This window comes from Equus caballus, chromosome 10, assembly GCF_041296265.1.
Source record: "Equus caballus isolate H_3958 breed thoroughbred chromosome 10, TB-T2T, whole genome shotgun sequence".
NCBI classification, from domain to species: domain Eukaryota; kingdom Metazoa; phylum Chordata; class Mammalia; order Perissodactyla; family Equidae; genus Equus; species Equus caballus.
This window is the reverse complement of record NC_091693.1, coordinates 1,451,392-1,468,121: the sequence shown is the minus strand read 5'-3', so window position 1 is coordinate 1,468,121 and position 16,730 is coordinate 1,451,392. Positions and strand designations below refer to the sequence as shown.

At 50.7% G+C, this 16,730-nt stretch overlaps 2 long non-coding RNA genes across 2 annotated transcripts; one reads left to right on the top strand and one right to left on the bottom strand.

The window, feature by feature from the left end:
- Window positions 1-22: 22 nt before the first annotated feature.
- Window positions 23-6,648, top strand: LOC111775165 (uncharacterized). Its single transcript, XR_002810654.2, has 2 exons — window positions 23-539; window positions 2,594-6,648. It is a non-coding gene; the product is annotated as an uncharacterized lncRNA (long non-coding RNA).
- Window positions 6,649-12,815: 6,167 nt separating this feature from the next.
- On the bottom strand, window positions 12,816-13,625 carry LOC138915683 (uncharacterized). The gene is made up of 2 exons (XR_011421791.1): window positions 13,458-13,625; window positions 12,816-13,206 (listed from the first exon to the last, which is right to left on the bottom strand). It is a non-coding gene; the product is annotated as an uncharacterized lncRNA (long non-coding RNA).
- Window positions 13,626-16,730: the final 3,105 nt, after the last annotated feature.

The following is a 16,730-nucleotide window of genomic DNA, read 5'->3' as shown; positions in this document are numbered from 1 at the left end:
GGGCGGGGCGGGGCGGGGCGGGGCCTGGGCCTGGGCGCGGCCGGGAGCCCGGGGTCCGAGAAGCGCGCGCGGGCGGGGCGGGGTGGGCCCGCGGGCCGGGCCGGGCTGGGCTGGGCCGGCTCCCTGGTGTGACCCACCCGACCCCCGTTTCCCTCTCCGTCCGCCGGACGGCGCACCCCGGGGCGCTCGTCCCGCTGGAGGCTGCGTCCTCGCGCGGCGGGGTCTCGGGCCGGGAGGGGCGGGAAGCGGCTGCTGTGCAGGAATTCCGCCGCTTCCACGCGCCCCCCGCCGCCCGCTGCCGGCTGGCGTCGCCGGCTCTTCGCGGCCGCCGAGAGATGGTGATCGTGATAGCGAGACTCAGCCGCGTTACCTGTCTTATATTTTCAACTTTTTGTACTGGAAACTTTGGAACACACGCTGAAGGAAGGAAGAGACTGATTTAATGGACTCCGTGTACCCATCACCAGCTGGGAGGCCCCCACCCCTCCCGTGCCTTCTGTGACCCTAGAATGACATTCCCAGCCTCCGCGCTCCACGAGGTCTGTCTCCGCCTGTCTCTGCCCTCCTCCCAACACTTGGCTCACACTGGCTGCTTCCAGTTCCTCAAAGCCCCAGGTCTTCCCACCCCTGGGCCTTTGCACTTCCCCTTCTTCCAGATCTTCCCATGGCTGGCATTCAGGTGTCAGCTCAAGCTGTCACCTCTTCAGAGGCTTCCCTCATGGCCTGTGAGGCAGCACCCTGCCTGGTCACCCTCGACTCCCTCACCCGGTTTATGATTCTGTGAAGCGTTTCTCCTGACCGAAGTCATCTTATTAGGTCACTTGTTTACTCGGTTGTGGTGTCTCTCCTGGCCTTGAGCCCCTGGGCTGGGCTGTATGCGTCCTGTTCCTTCTGTTGCCCCAGGTGCTGAGACCTGGGCTCAGCCCTGTAGAAATGTGGCGAGTGTCTGTGGCACAGACGCAGTGTGTCTCGCCAGATAGGGCAGACCCAGGCACTCTGAAGAGGGGCTGGCCCAGGCCAGTGCACTGCCTGCTGGGCCAGGACCAAGGCAAGAGACAGCAGCAGGAGGAAGAGCTGACCCGGCTCCAGGGGCCTCTGTCCAGACCTTGCTGCCCCCAGGGCTCTGGCCTGGGACCTGCTCTCCTGGGTGGTGTGGGCGGAACCTGTGACTTGGGGCCCAGGGCTGGGCTGTGCCCCTCCCAGCCCAAGTGAACTAGGGTCTGGGCAGGGACTGAGAAGGGAGAGGATGGGGCAGGGGAGAAGGGAGGAGGAAGAGGCCAGGAGAAAGGAGGGTGGGGGTGCAGGGCAAGCGAGGGGGCCACCAGCTGTGGCCTTGGAGAGCCCACCTCCACCACGTTCAGTGCTGTCACCGTCATGGGCAAGGGCAGGCAGTGCTCACCGAGCATCCCATCTGGCAGAAGGCACAGCCTCACCCGAGTATGCGAATATTTATAAATGCATTGCCCCCATGCCATGCTGAGAGATCAGGATTTTCAGCCTCTCTTACGTCAAGGTTTGAGAAGGTTGGTCCTCTTCTCCACACGGAGCTGTCCCTTCAGATGGGGCGCGTGTTCCCCTGTTCCTGCAGTCCCCGGCTCTTTGCCCTCTTCATCTGCTTACCCACACGCGCATTCCAGTTGAAGAAGCATCTAGACTGATGAGCCCTGACGGTACAGCCAGGCCCCCACGCCGCACAGAGAAGGGGACAAGGCCCTGACATCCCAGAGGCTGAGTTTTAACCAGGGAGGTTTGTTGGGACATTGAGACACTGGGAACTGCCATCCCAAATGGACATACAGCTTGTTGCGGGGAGCGGAAGGGGACTGAGAGCTGAGCCTTCAAGGCCGTGGCGAGAGGGGTTCTCAGGGAAGGCAGGCCCTGCCTGGGGCTCGGTGGCCACGGGAAGGGAGCTGGAAGGCCTGAAAAAGCAGGGCTGTCCTACTTGCCACGGCGCCATGGCATCTCACACTGTGCCTGGCACAGAGCCGGTGTCCAGGAGAGGTCGGCCTTTTCACAAGTCTGGAAAACCAGAGGGAGAATGCACACCTGAAGTATTGGTCTTGGAGTCCGGAGACCCCAACTAGCCTTGTCTCACGACTGGTCCAGGGCCCAATGGGGCCTCAGTCTCCTCGTCTTCCTTCCGGGGCGACCCCTGGTGAATCTGGGTGCAGCTCTGGGAAATGCCCCAGAGGCAGCACACGCTCCATCATCCAGCCGTCCGCCCCTTCCCAAAGGGACCAGCTGTGGGCGAGAAGAGCTGGGTGGAGAGCTGGGCTCCTCTAAATAAGAGGAAAAACTCGTGACTCAGGGAAAGGCAGAAGTTGAGTCAGCCAAGCCACAAGCTGTGGAAAAAATGAGGAGACCTTGAGGCTTTTCCTACTCTTCGGCTAAGAAGCTGTCTCTGAGGAAAAGCTGGCTTCCAGAGCACGGGGACGGGCTTTCAGGGAAGCGCGAGGCACAGGGTTTTCAAGTGAGGGGTCTGGGCACCACCCCTGTGGAAAATGGCAGGGTTTTCCTGGGGTCGTGTCTTAAGTTCTGCCTAGGTGCCAAGCTCTGTGTGCTAGACTCTTCACGCTGTCTTCTCTCTCCCAAGGCTGACCTGTCCCTCCCAGCTGGGACCCAGGAGGGTGAGGCAGGCCCAGAAGCAGTTCGGGGGGTAGCAAGACGAACATGTTTCCTCAAGAGAGAGAGAAGGAACGGGGCAAGATGTTAACCATTGACGGCTGGCCGTCGTCAGGGTCGGCAAGCTTTTTCTGCAAAGGGCCAAATAGTCAATATTTTGGGCTTTGCCAGCCAGGAACCCTGTGACAACTACTTGACTCTGCCATTGCAGAGGGAGAGCAGCCCAGACAGCGCGCCAGCCCACGTGCAGGCTTCCCCAGGGGACACCGCCGTTTGAATGTCACGTCATTTTCATGTGTTATGAAACATCATTCTTTCAATTTTTTCCAACCACGTAAAACTGTAAAAGCCATTCTCAGTTCCTGAGTGATGAGAACCAGGCTGCGGGCTGGAGCTGCTGACCCCTGGCTCACAGCTGTTTGTTGCACTTTTCTTGCAACAATTCTGTCAGTTTGAAAATACTCAAAACAGGAAGTTGGGAAAACAAATAAAGAAAAAAAAAAAAGGAAACAGAAGTTGTCCTACTTATCATGGGCGGATCTTGAACTTGACTGCAAATTGATTCAGTTCCCATGGTTCTCCGTGCTGCTTTCTTGATCAATAACAGAGCTGAGACATGAGGCTCAAAGCCATGAAAGTGTGCGACATTTGGGAAAGATTTCTAGAAATGGTTGCGAAGATTAGCTTTAAAGGAGGAAGCCCTGAGATGTTTAGAAACTATGATTTCAGAAGAAAATCTCTCCAGATCTCTGGACTTTGGATTGCTCAAGTAGTGGATCTGGAGCTGACCCCTAGTCCACACTCTGCTGGACCGCCCGCAGTGACGCCTCTCCCCCACCGCCCTGCCCCGGCCACGTCCATATTTGTTCCTTTCTCTGCGTGTGTCCCGGTGTTTGTAGTTCCAAGGCTGCACTTCCTTGTCACGTTTGCAGGCACTGTTGTGCCCAGTTCCCATCACAGGTGTCCCCGTGAAGCTCTGACCAAGCCAAAGGGGAAAACAAGAGTAACGAAGAGAAACTGTCCTTTGGAAAGTGCTTCGGAGGGGTGAAACACGCACTGCATCTAGAAACCGCCTTCCGAGCGGTTTAGACGCACCTCGTTTCTCGGCCGGGGTAAAGCCGAGAGGCCTCTGCCACGCAGGTGTGACGAAGCTCCCTCTGCTCATTCATCTGGTCAACAAACAGTTGTTGGACACACTTTGCGCCACTTTGCTCAGGGCGGGCAGTAGCTGCAGAGGTGAACGAGGCGCTGTTTGTGCCTTTGGGGGGCCTCACTGCTGAGCAGGGGGCAGACCCGTAAACATGTATTTACCCATGAGGATGGAGAACCGCCCCTGCAGAGCAGAGGGCAGAGGTCCTCTCGGGTGAGAGCCTTCTCCGTCAGATAAACACCTTTTGGAGCACCATTTGGGCCTTAGAAAGTCAGCCGTTGGGGTCTGGCTGGCAAAGAACTCTTCACCTGCCTTATTTAGGGCAAGAACAGGAATTTTAGGGGCAAGGAACAAGCAAGCTAGAGAGAGGAACAGGTCAGCGCGTGGTGTGGGAGAGGGCCAGGGAAGCTGTCTGCTGGGGAGCGGGGCTGGGCTGGCGGGAAAAGGCTTTGGAGGCCAGGGGTGGGTGACAGTCCATTCTGAATTCCTTGTTGAGCTGCCCGAGGTGCCCCACATTTTTGGCTATTACCCCTCAAAACTTCGTGAAATCCACAGCCTTGATGATGGGCACGTGGACTGCGACATCCACCCTCCGTGGCGGGCAGCCTGGCGACATCATCCACGTCGAAGAATGCACAGACCTTCCGTCCAGCTAGGCCACCTCTAGAAGTTTACTCTTAGACTATTGTATTTTGCAAAAGGATATATGCTCACGTTTATTCACTGCAGCTTTGCTTACAGTAGGGAAAGAGTGGGGACAACTCCCATGTCCGCCGACAGGGGCTGCATAAATAAATTGTGGCCCATCCATACGACGGACTGGATTCCCGCAGTTAAAGGGAAGATGTGGAAGAATTCCCAAAATGTAGTGAGTGAAAAAAGTAAGGTGCAAAAGCGAGTAAGTGTGACTTCCTGTGTGAGTGTGTGTGAGATATCTTGCTGGCAGAATCCACAAGAAATTGGTCACAGGGGTTGCCTCTGGAAGGGAAAATGGGTGGCTTGGACCCAGGGTAGGGAGACCCACATTTTATCCCCTTGTAGCGTTCGTGCTCTTCTAGTTCCCTCCCACACTGGGGAGGATGGACCTGTGTAACCAGTAGGATGTTGTGGAACGATGGGGTGCGACTTCCAGGCTGGGTCATAGGAGGGTTTGTGGCTTCTGCCTTGCTCTCTTGGATCACTGACTCTGGAGGATGTGGATTAGGAAGGCCAAGCAGCCCTGTGCAGGAGCCTGTGCTGAGAAACTGAGGCCTCCTTCAATAGCCAGCACCAGCTTGCCAGCCTCTGAGGGAGCCATCCTGGAGGAAGGTCGTCCAGCTGCAGAGAAGCCCTGAGGTGACAGCTGCAGCCTCCTGCGAGACCTTGAGGCCGAGCGTCCAGCAAAGCCGCTGAGTTCCTGACCCACAGAAACCCCGTGATATAATAAACGTTGATTGTTTCAGGCGGCTAAATTTTGAGACAGTTTGTCATGCCGCAACAGATAACTGGTACATTCCTTTATGTCTTTTGAACTTTGTGCCCTTTGCATTTGTGCATGTCCAAATAATGGTGGTGATCATGACAATATTAGTAGTCATCACAGTAACCTGGTGTGCACCGTGGACCATGTGCGTGACAGTTCAGGGCTGCTACCCCTTGGCGGCCGTGGGGTGTGGGAAGGGAAGGACTGCTGGGGTGGTGCGCCTGGACTAAGAAGGGACCCCGCGAGAGTGCTCAGAGAGGGGAGGAGGGGCCTGACTTCCGGGTGTGTGCATGGGGGGCGCCTGTGCAGAGAATGAACAGCCCGGGGCACAAAGCTGTCCTCTAGCTCCTGCTGGCCCACAGGCGCCCTTCGTTCGGCCAGCGCGTTAGATTTTAAAACCTGGGCTCGACACCCGCCAGAGCTGCTGCAATGATAAATATGGACAGTATCGAGTGTTGGTGAAGCTATAGAGCCAGTGTTCCTGGCGGGACTATAAATCGGTCCGGCGACTTTGGAAACATTTGGTGGCATCTGCTGAAGCTCACCACACCCTGTCCTGTGGCCCAGATTCTCCTAAGTGTGTCTCACAGAGAAACAAGGGCCGCGCCTACCTAAGAAACGTGCAAGAATGATATAGAACGCTCTTTGTGAGAGCTCCGAGATGAGCAGGACCACAGACCACCCCAGGTGCAGCGTGTGGGAGAGACTGGCACCGTCACCCCACTGAGTCCTCCGCGGCGGTAGAGAATGCTGCTGCCCGGGATAGGCTGGGTCTCGGGGGAGGAACCCCGCGTAGCTCACTTGGAGTGACAGAAGCCCGACACAGAAGAGGACGTACTGTGTTATGTGAGGTCCAAAACAGGCAGACCTTGTCTCCCACGGTGACAGAAATCAGAATGGTGGTTACTCGGGAAGGACACTGGTGTCAACTGGGAAAGGGCAGGCAGGAGCTCTGGAGGGTGCTGAAAATGTCTTATATGATTTTATTGATCTTGATCTTGGTGATGATTCCATGTGTGTGTGCATATGTAACACCTGATGAAGTGTGCACTTAAGATTTGTGCACCCTACTGCGTGTATGTTATACCTCAGCAAAAGAAAGTACAAGGAACTAAAACCGGTCTGAGTCTGAGAGCGGAGAGGGCATGCACATCCCTGATCCCCACGCCCCGCCCCCTGCCACTGCCCTGTGAAGGCTCAGTCTGCGGCTCCTGCAGGAGGCGCCCTTTCCCAGTGCTTCTTGGGCGCCTCTCCCAGAATACCCCTGAGCCCGGGAGGGGCGGGCAGCCAGGGACAGGGGAGAGCGTACGATGTTCTGGGATTTTCTCCCCTACACTGTGCCCAGTCACCTTACTGTGGAGGCAGCCGTGGAAAGGCGTGTGACATTGCGGTTTATAATAAATATGTATTTGGCTTTTGTCTCCTGTTTCTGGCACAGAGCTCCTAAAACCCTTGGAATTTCATAAGTGATGAGAGCCATAAAGGTGTCTTTTGTGACGTGAATGAGGCGACTTTGGGGAAGTACCTATCAGTGGGGGCTGGTTGCTAAGAGAAGTGCAGACGGGTTTTTGGGGCCCCTCTCCTTGGTCTAATGGGTAAATCTAACAAGCAAAGTGCATGGGCTCTAAGTCAGTACGATGGAATCCACACTGTGCTGTGAAGCAGACGGGCAGGCCATCTTCAGCCTGTGTCAGATGACCTGGCAGCCCCACACCTCATGACCGCGGACGCCAGCTGCAGGGATCCGCAGCAGGAAGTGATAATGGGGGACCTGGTGCTCACTTCCCCAGCTGCGTTTCTTAGAGACGGGGGCCTAGCCAACAACCCTGGTCCTTGCCTCCTCCACACAGATAATGTCAGCATCTCTGAACTTGTTTGACGTAAAACCAAGGAATTCTTGTTTATGTTATTTTTAATGTATAATCTAGAGAAGAGCCCAGATGTACTCTACCCCCCTTTTCTTGAAGTCTTTTTGTCAGTTTTTTGTCTGTTCCTCTCCCCTCGTGTACACTGTTTGGTGAAGGAGACGTAAGCTGCGCTTAAACCCGCGCACTCGGAACAGCTCCATCAGAGCCCTCTGAGAACTCACGCTGATCGTTGAGTAACCTCCTTCACTAGCGTCGCCCAGACTCTTGATTTCAGCAGGCAGAACCACCCCGTGGTTAGAGGGCTGCAGCTGTCAGGCCCACCCCCGACCTCTGGGGAGGGGGGAGGGGCTGGAGGTTGAATCAGTTGCCAACCAATGAGTTAATCAATTGTGCCTCTGTAATGAAGCCCCATAAAAATGCAAAGAGATGGGGTTGCGGGAGCTTTGGGTTCCTGAACTTGTGGAGTTTTGGGGAGAGTGGCACGCCAGGGGAGGGTGTGGAAGCTCCAAGCCCCTCCCCGATCCGTGCCCTATGTGTCTCTTCCATGTGGCTGTTCCTGATCTTTATCTTCTCTGTGACAGACCAGTAATTTAGTAAGTAAAATGTTTCTCTGAGCTCTGTGAGCCCCTCTAGCAAATTAATCGAACCTAAGGAGGGGGTCGTGGGAACCTCTGATTTGTAGCCAGTCGGTCAGAAGCACAGGTGACAACCTGGACTTGTGATTGGTGTCTGAAGGGGGTTGCAGTCTTGTAGGACTGAGTCCTTAACCTGTGGGATCTGGTGATATCTTCAGGTAGACAGTGTCAGAATTGAGTTGAATTGTGGGACCCCCAGCTGGTGTCCGAGCGTTGCTGGTGGTGTGGGGAAACCACGCAGTGGGGCTGGGTGCAGGATATTCATGCGCAGCTCAGCCTCCTGCAACAGGGATCGTGGTTGACTGAGCCCCAAAAGCAGCTTTTCTGGATCCACTCCTTTCTCGCCCAAGGCCCTGCTTTCCCCAGGCTGCTCCCAGCCTCTGTCTGAGCAGGCAGCAGTGCCAACACTGGGCCGTTCCTGGGAGATGTGGAATCTTGGGCCATGTTGGAGCCAGTTTGGGCTGCTATAGCCAGCTATCGTAGCCTGAGGGGTTTAAACAATAGAAATCTCTTTTGGACAGTTCTGCAACCTGGCAGGCTGAGATCAGGATGCCAGCATCGTTGGGTTCTGGTGATGGCCCTTTTCTGGGTGGCAGATGGCTGTCTTGAGAGAGACAGCTAACTCTGTCTGGCCTCTTCTTAGAAGGGTCCTAATCCCATTCACGAGGGCTCCACCCTCATGACCTAAGTACTTCCCAAAGGACCCACCTCCAAATGCCATCACACTGGGGAGTAGGTTTCTACATGTGCCTTTTAGAGGGGACGCACTCTGTTCATGACAGGCAATTTTTTTTTTTTAATGTTATGATAGATTACAACCTTGTGAGATTTCAGTTGTACATTTTTGTTAGTCATGTTGTGGGTACACCACTTCCCCCTTTGTGCCCTCCTCCCACCCCCCCTTTTCCCTGGTAACCACCGATCAGATCTCCTTGTCAATATACTAACTTCCACCTATGAGTGGAGTCATATAGAGTTCGTCTTTCTCTGACTGGCTTATTTCGCTTAACATAATACCCTTGAGGTCCATCCACGTTGCTGTGAATGGGACAATTCTGTCTTTTTTTTATGGCTGAGTAGTATTCCATTGTGTATATATACCATATCTTCTTTATCCAATCATCAGTTTCTGGGCATGTAGGTTGGTTCCACGTCTTGGCTATTGTAAATAATGCTGCGGTGAACATAGTGGTTCAAGGGGCTCTTGGGATTTCTGATTTCAGGTTCTTAGGATAGATACCCAGTAATGGGATGGCTGGGTCATAGGGTATTTCTATTTTTAACTTTTTGAGAAATCTCCATACCGTTTTCCATAGTGGCTGTACCAGTTTTCATTCCCACCAACAGTGTATGAGGGTTCCTTTTTCTCCACAACCTCTCCAACATTTGTCACTCTTGGTTTTGGATGTTTTTGCCAATCTAACGGGGGTAAGGTGATATCTTAGTGTAGTTTTGATTTGCATTTCCCTGATGATTAGCGATGATGAACATCTTTTCATGTCATGACAGGCAATTTTGACCCAAGGATTCCCCATTGGCCTGCCAGCTGTTTTCTTGGAACTGCACTGCAGTTTGCGACTCTTTTGACCCAATTCTTCCTTCTCCCTCTCTTCCCAGGTGTCAGACAGGCATGGTAGTCTGCAGGCCTCCCCACCCTTCCCGGCTGCCTCTTTATCCTTCACGGCTCTTCCCTCCAGTGCATCTCCTGCATGTCTGCTCCTGTCTTGCTGTATGCTTATTGGGAGACCGGACTAAGAAACAGATGTACCGGTGTGTCCTTCTCCCACCACGCAAGACCCGAATCTGCAGACACCTTTAAAGTCTCGGACACCCCGCCTCTGCTCTTCCTTCCCTTCCTTTCCTGTCTCCCAAACCCTCATCTTTCTCCTCCTCACCAGCTGAGGTGATGCAAGAGCTTTCATTCACCCTCTCTTCACATCTTAGGAAAGTTTTCTTTTTAAATTTTTTAAAGTTTAACTTTATTCTTTAAATTGAGATACAATCAACATATAACATTAGATTAGTTTCAGATGCCCAACATAATGATTCAGTGTTTGTATATACTGTGATATGATCATCACAGTAAATCTGGTTAGCATCCATCACCACTCATAGTTACAAACTTTTTTTCTTGTGATGAGGACTGTTAAGATTTTACTCTGTTAACAACTTTCCTGTATACAATACAGTATTATTAACTATAGTCACCATGCTGTACGTTACCTACCCACGACTTATTTATTTTATAACTGGAAGTTTGTACGTTTTGTCCTCCGCTCATTTCACCCACTCCCCATCCCCCACCTCTAGCAACCACCAATCTGTTCTCTGTATCTATGAGTTTGGTTCTTTCTTTCTTTCTTTTTTTTTAGATTCCACATATAAGAGAGGTCATATGGTATTTGTCTTCTCTGTCTGACTCATTTCACTTCACATAATGCCCCCTAGGCCCATCCATGTTTTTGCAAATGGTAGGATTTCCTTGTTTCTCCTGGCTGCATAATATTCCATTGTGTGTATGTACCACATCTTCTTTATCCATTCATCTGTTAATGGACTCTCGGGTTGCTTCCGTATATTGACTACTATAAATAATGCTGCTATGAACATGAGGATGCAGATATCTTTGTGAGTTCATGTTTTGTTTCCTTTGGATAGATACCCAGAAGTGGAATTGCTGGGTCGTGTGGTAGTCCTATTTTCATTCTTTTTTGAGGAACCTCCATGCTGTTTTCATAGGGACTGCATCAATTTACATGCCCTCCAAGGGTTCCATTTTCTCTGCATCCTTGACAATACTTGTTATTTCTTGTCTTTTTGATAATAGCCATTCTAACAGGTATGAGGTGATATCTCGGTGTAGTTTTGATTTTCCATTCCCTGATGACTAGTGATGTTGAGCACCTTTTCATGTATTCATTGGCTGTCTGGATGTCTTCCTTGGAAAAATATTCAGATATTCTGCCCACTTTTTAATCAGGTTGTTTGTTTGCTATTGAGTTGTATGAATTCTTTATATTTTTTGGATATTAACCCCTTATCAGATACATGATTTGCAAATTTTTTCTCCCATTCAGTAGGTTGCCTTTTCATTTTTTAGATGATCTCCTTTTCCGTGCAGATGCTTTTTAGTTGAATGTACCTGTTTATTTTTGCTTTTGCTGTCAAATCCAAAAAATCATCACCAAGACTGATGGCAAGGAACTTACTACCTGTGTTTCATTCTAGGAGCTTGATAGTTTCGGGTCTGACATTGAAGTCGTTTCTTTTTTTTTAAAGATGGGCTCCTGAGCTAACATCTGTTGCCAATCTGCTCCTTCTCCCCCCGCCCCACCTCCTCCTCCTCCTTTTCTTCCTCCTTCTTTCTTCTTCTTCTCCCCAAAGACCCCCAACGCGTAGTTGTATATTCTAGTTGCAGGTCCTTCTGGTTGTGCTATGTGGGACGCCACCTCAGCATGGCCTGATGAGCAGTGATGGCTCCACGCCCAGGATCCAACCTGGCAGAACCCTGGCCTGCAGAAGTGGAGCGTGTGAACTTCACCACTCCGCCACGGGGGCCGGCCCCACATTCAGGTCTTTAATCCATTTTGAGTTAATTTTTGCGTATGGTGTAAGATAGTGGTCCCATTTCATTCTTTTGCATTTGGCTGTCCAGTTTTCCCTACGCCATTTATTGAAGCGACGGTCCTTTCCCCACTGTGTGTTCTTGGTTCCTTTGTCATAAATTAATTGACCATGCATGCATGGGTTTATGTCTGGGCTCTTGATTCTGTTCATTGGTCCGTGTGTCTGTTTTTATGCCAACACCATCATGTTTTGATTGCTATAGCTTTTTGAAAGAGTTGGAAATCACGGAGTGAGATGCCTCCAGCTTTGTTCTTCTTTCTCAACATTGCTTTGCCTATTCGGAAGTCTTCTTGAAATAGAAAAATCATCATCTCTTTCGTGATGCATTCTATTCCTGTTTCTTGAGGCAAGCTCCAGCAGCATCTTCATAAGAGCCCATCAGACCTCCCTGCTGAGACTCCTCACAGAGGAGGAAGGAGAGCGTTTTCCACAAATGGAGCTGGAATGACTAGACATCCACATGCAAAAGGAAAAAGTGAATGTCGACCTTTGTTCCGAATCTTATACAAAAATTAACTCATCATGGATGTTTGACCTGAATGTTAAACATCAAACTGTAACACTTTTAGCAGAAAACATTGAAGAAAATCTTTGTGAGCTTGGGTTCAGCTCAAGAGTTAAGTTCTTTTGGGTTAAGCGAAAGAGTTCTTAGATAGACACCAAAAGCATGATCCATAAAGGAAAAAGGGATAAATTGGAGTCTATCAAAATTAAACTTTTGCCTTATGAAAACACTTTTAAAATAAAACGAAAAGCTACAGACCACGGGTAAATATTTGCAAATCACATATCTGAAAAACAGATATATATCCAGAATATATAAAGAACTGAGCAAAAAGGAAACAGCTCAATTTAAAAATGGTCAAAAAGGGGCTGGTCTGGTGGTGTAGTGGTTAAATTCATGTGTTCTGCTTCAGTGGCCTGGGGTTCGCCAGTTCGCATCCCGGGCACAGACCTATGCACCGCTTGTCAAGCCATGCTCTGGCAGGTGTCCCACATACGAAATGGAGGAAGATGAGCACAGATGTTAGCGTAGGGCCAATCTTCCTCACCAAAAAGAGGAGGATTGGCAGTGGATGTTAGCTCAGGGCTAATCTTCCTCAAAAAAAAAAAATTCCTATAGATGCTTTACTGAAGAAGATACATAGATGGCAAATAAGCATGTGAAGAATGCTCAACAGCATTAGACATCAGGGAAATACAAATTAAAACCACAATGAGATAGCGTTAGATAACTATCTGAACGGCCAAAAACCAAAGCAGAACAAAAAATGATAATGCAGGTGCTGTGAGGGTACAGATCAGCTGGAACTTTCATACATTGCTTCTAGGAATGCAAAATGCTCCAGCCACTTGAGAAACAGTTGATAACGTCTTACGAAGTTAAACATACTCTCACCACAGGACCCAGCAATCTCACTCCCAGATATTGACTCCAGAGAAACAGAGAGTTTTGTTCATATAAAGCCTGTTAACAAATGCTTGTCCCGGCTTTATTCATAAAAACTAAAAATTGGAAATGGCCCAAATGTCCTTCAAATGGTGAATGGATGAACAAAGTGCGGTCTATCCATACAATGAAATGAAAGGGAACTCAGTCATAACAAGGATGAAAGTACATTAGACCCAGCAACAAGGATGGATCACACATGCATGATGCTAAAAGAAAAATCCCAGACTCAAAGGCTGACATTCTGAAAATGCAAAACTCTAAGGATGGACAACAGGCAGCACCGCTTCTGGTTAGGGCGGGGCGACAGCAAGGCAGCAGCGTGCAGCAACTTTTGGGATGATGCAAGTGCTTTTGTCTTCTGATGGTGGTAGTGGTGGCACTGTAGATATCTGCCAAAACACAGAACTGTACGCTAAAAGAATGAATGTGCCGTAAATTAAAAAATAAAAACAAGTATTAGTGAAAGGCATAATGACACATTCGTAATCTACAGTCTCATAGCACGGACAGCATTTCCTGCATCTGCTCTTTACATGTTGGCCAGCTAACTGGAAGTTGTGGGTGTGTTGGTTTTTGGGAGCTGGGGTTCGGTGGCCATCAAGGCATTAAAGAAAATCACGCTGGGAAAATTTCAAGTTACCTATTGTTAGGAGAGGAGAAAAAAACAAGCACAATTTCCTCTCTCTCAGCATGTGAAGGTCCTTGGGACCTTCTCCTGTGGATTCTCCTGCTGTTTCCTGCCCGGGAGGCCAGGGTTCAGAACTTCCCCTCCTCTTTCCAAGTCCAAGTCAGTTTCCCTCCTCCAAACCTTAACAAGCAGAACTCTGAATAAGTAAAAAGCAATCAGCAAGATCAAAGACGTACAACGACAACAGCAAAATGCAAAACCTCCCATGCCCGTGAAAGAAAATAAAACTACAAAAAGCAAACCAGCAAAACCAAGCAGAACAATCTAGGCATAGAAATGGCTTTACAAGGGCCAGGGGAAAATATCACGCCGACAATTTTCCTGAAGGGACCACTAAGTTAAGACAAACGAGATTTCAGAAACGAGCCTTGGGGGCCGGCCCTGTGGCTGAGTGGTTAAATTCGCGTGCTCCACGTCGGCGGCCCAGGGTTTCGCTGGCTCGGATCCTGGGCATGGAGCTAGCACCGCTCATCAAGCCATGCTGAGGCGGCGTCCCACATAGCTCAACTAGAAGGACCTATGATTAGAATACACAACTGTGTACTGGGGGGCTTTGGGGAGAAGAAGGAGAAGAAACAAAAGAAGATTGGCAAGAGATTTAGCTCAGGTGCCAATCTTTTTTTTTAAAGATTGGCACCTGAGATAACAACTGTTGCCAATCTTCCTTTTTTTCCCCCCTGCTTTTCCTCCCCCAATCGCCCCAGTACATAGTTGTGTATTTTTAGTTGTGGGTTCTTCTAGTTGTGGCATGTGGGACGCCGCCTCAACGTGGCCTGATGAGTGGTGCCATGTCCGCGCCCAGGATCCCAACTGCGAAACCCTGGGGTGCCAAAGGCGGAGCATGCAAACTTAACCACTCGGCCACGGGACTGTCCCCTCAGGTGCCAATCATTAACAAAAAAAAAAGAAACGCGCCTAGTTCTTAATGCTGCCCTGACCCCTCACCTCCAACCCCCAAAGCCAATGGAAGAACAGAGTGAGAGGCCAAAATTCTGGGGCGGAGGACATTCGGTGACACCTTCCAGTTAGAGGGAAAGGAACGAGGTCATCAATGACGTTGGGAAGAGCTGCAGAAATGATGACTGGCTTCTACACCCCACCATCTCCAGGGTCTTCCTGGAGGCAGGGCGAAACACCTGGCCTCACTGCTTGCATTTTTCCTGGCTTAGGAGCACAGCTAGAGACGGAAGACGGAACAGTCATGTCACCATTGCTCTCGTTTTCTCCAGCCGCAAATTCCATAGGGATTCAGAAAAGACATGACTACTGTTTGGTCTGAAAAAATGAAGAACATCTCCCTATCTGGAGCTGCACTGGACTTTGATTTCCTTTGACTACAATGAAAAAAATTCTAGACCCGGGAGGCAAAGACTGTTCCTATCTCCCGTTCAAGTCAGTGCCGAGCTGCGCCCAGGACCTCCTTGCCCTTCTCCAGCCCGCCTGTTCACGGTGGGCCTCTCCATCTCCCAACTGCTTTGCCGTCCAGAGTGGGCATTGTCTTACCGGGGGCTGGGACCGTCCCCAGGAGTTTTGCCTGGAGCCTGTGGGCAGAGCCCCGTAGGAACTGTGGGGCAACAGGTTTACCCATGGAGAGACACTGACCCCTCCTGGAATTCCCCCTCGGCAGGCTGTGACGGCTCCCAGGGTTGTCCTGAGAGCCTGGTGTTACAGAAGTTACACAGAACTAAAACAGCCCGTTGGGACTGGCTCCCGCGTTACCTAAAGGCCCCTGTAGAGTGTGTGTGTGTGTGTGTGTGTGTGTGTGTGTGGTTGAAACTTTAAAATACTTGTTGTTGTAAAACAAGCAACAGACAGAACAACAAACCCGCAAATGTTTCATCCAATTAAATCACAAGCTTTAAAAAAAGAAAGGGGGCCAGCCCAGTCGCATAGTGGTTAGGGTCATGTGCTCCACGTCGCTGGCCCGGGATTCGCCGGTTGAGACCTACACACTGCTCATCACGCCGTGGGGTGGCGGCATCCCACAGAGATGAACTAGGAGGGCTTACAGCTAGGATATGCGACTATGTACTGGGGCTTTGGGGAGGAAAAAAACAAAACGAGGAAGATTGGCAGCAGATGTCAGCTCAGGGCCATTATTCCTCACCAAAATAAATAAAGAAATAAAAATGAAACAAACAAACGAAACAGTACCCAGGGCTTACCTTGAAGTCCCTCCCTCACGTCTCCTTCCCTCCCCCAAGCCAGCCACTGTGGTCTCCTTAGCTGATTTGTCTCAGCTATCTAGGCTTTCTAAAAGCCTCGTGGTCAGTCTCAGGCGGGACTGAGGGCTCCGAGCACCTCGGAGCCCAGGGGGCTGTGCACGAAGTCAGACTGCCTTTGCAGCTTCCTCAAGGCAGAGGTCAGCCGAGGTCAGAGTGGGTGGATCAGTGCAGGAGGAATGTCTGAGGCAGTGCCAGCACGCGGCTCCCGATGGTGCTTTCCACATTGTGACCAGGGAGTGGCTTGGGATTATCTATTTCCTGTTTGAGAACGTGGGTCCCTTCTGGTTTTCATTCTCTGTTATTAAGACTGCCTTGAACCTCCTGTCCTCTCCCCCGCCCCTCCACAAGAGCATCACGGGCACATGGGGCCTCTGGCTACACTCAGTGTCAATCAGAAACAGGGTTTCGCCTGGCCGAAGGCTGTTTGATTATCTGGAGTCCAAACCTCCAGAGTCCGTTTACATTTTTCCTGAATTCATCATCTAAAGCCAGAATGGACTTTCCCAATGGGCAGTACTGCATCTAACTGAAACTCGGAAATTGTTTTCTTTTGGTTCGAGACGTTCCCTAGTTCTGAGCCCAGAGGGGAGCTTTCTTTTCAAGGTCGCTGCAGGTTGTTCACTGCACGAAGATGCTCAGCAGCGACGAGAGGGGCTGAAATCCAGCCTCCGCTCCACTTGCCCAGCCGTGTCCTGTGGCTGCGCCAGTCCAGAAGGGGCACAGTTTTTTCTTTTTTTAAAGATTTTATTTATTTCCTTTTTCTCCCCAAAGCCCCCCAGTACATAGTTGTATACTCTTAGTTGTCAGTCCTTCTAGTTGTGGCATGTGGGACGCCGCCTCAGCATGGCTCGATGAGCGGTGCCATGTCCGCGCCCTGGATTCCATCTGGCAAAACACTGGGCCGCAGCAGCAGAGCGCGCGAACTCAACCACGCGGCCACGGGGCACAGTTTTTAAGTCGTCAGTCTACACGAGGAGCGTGCAGGTTCCAGAGACCCTCT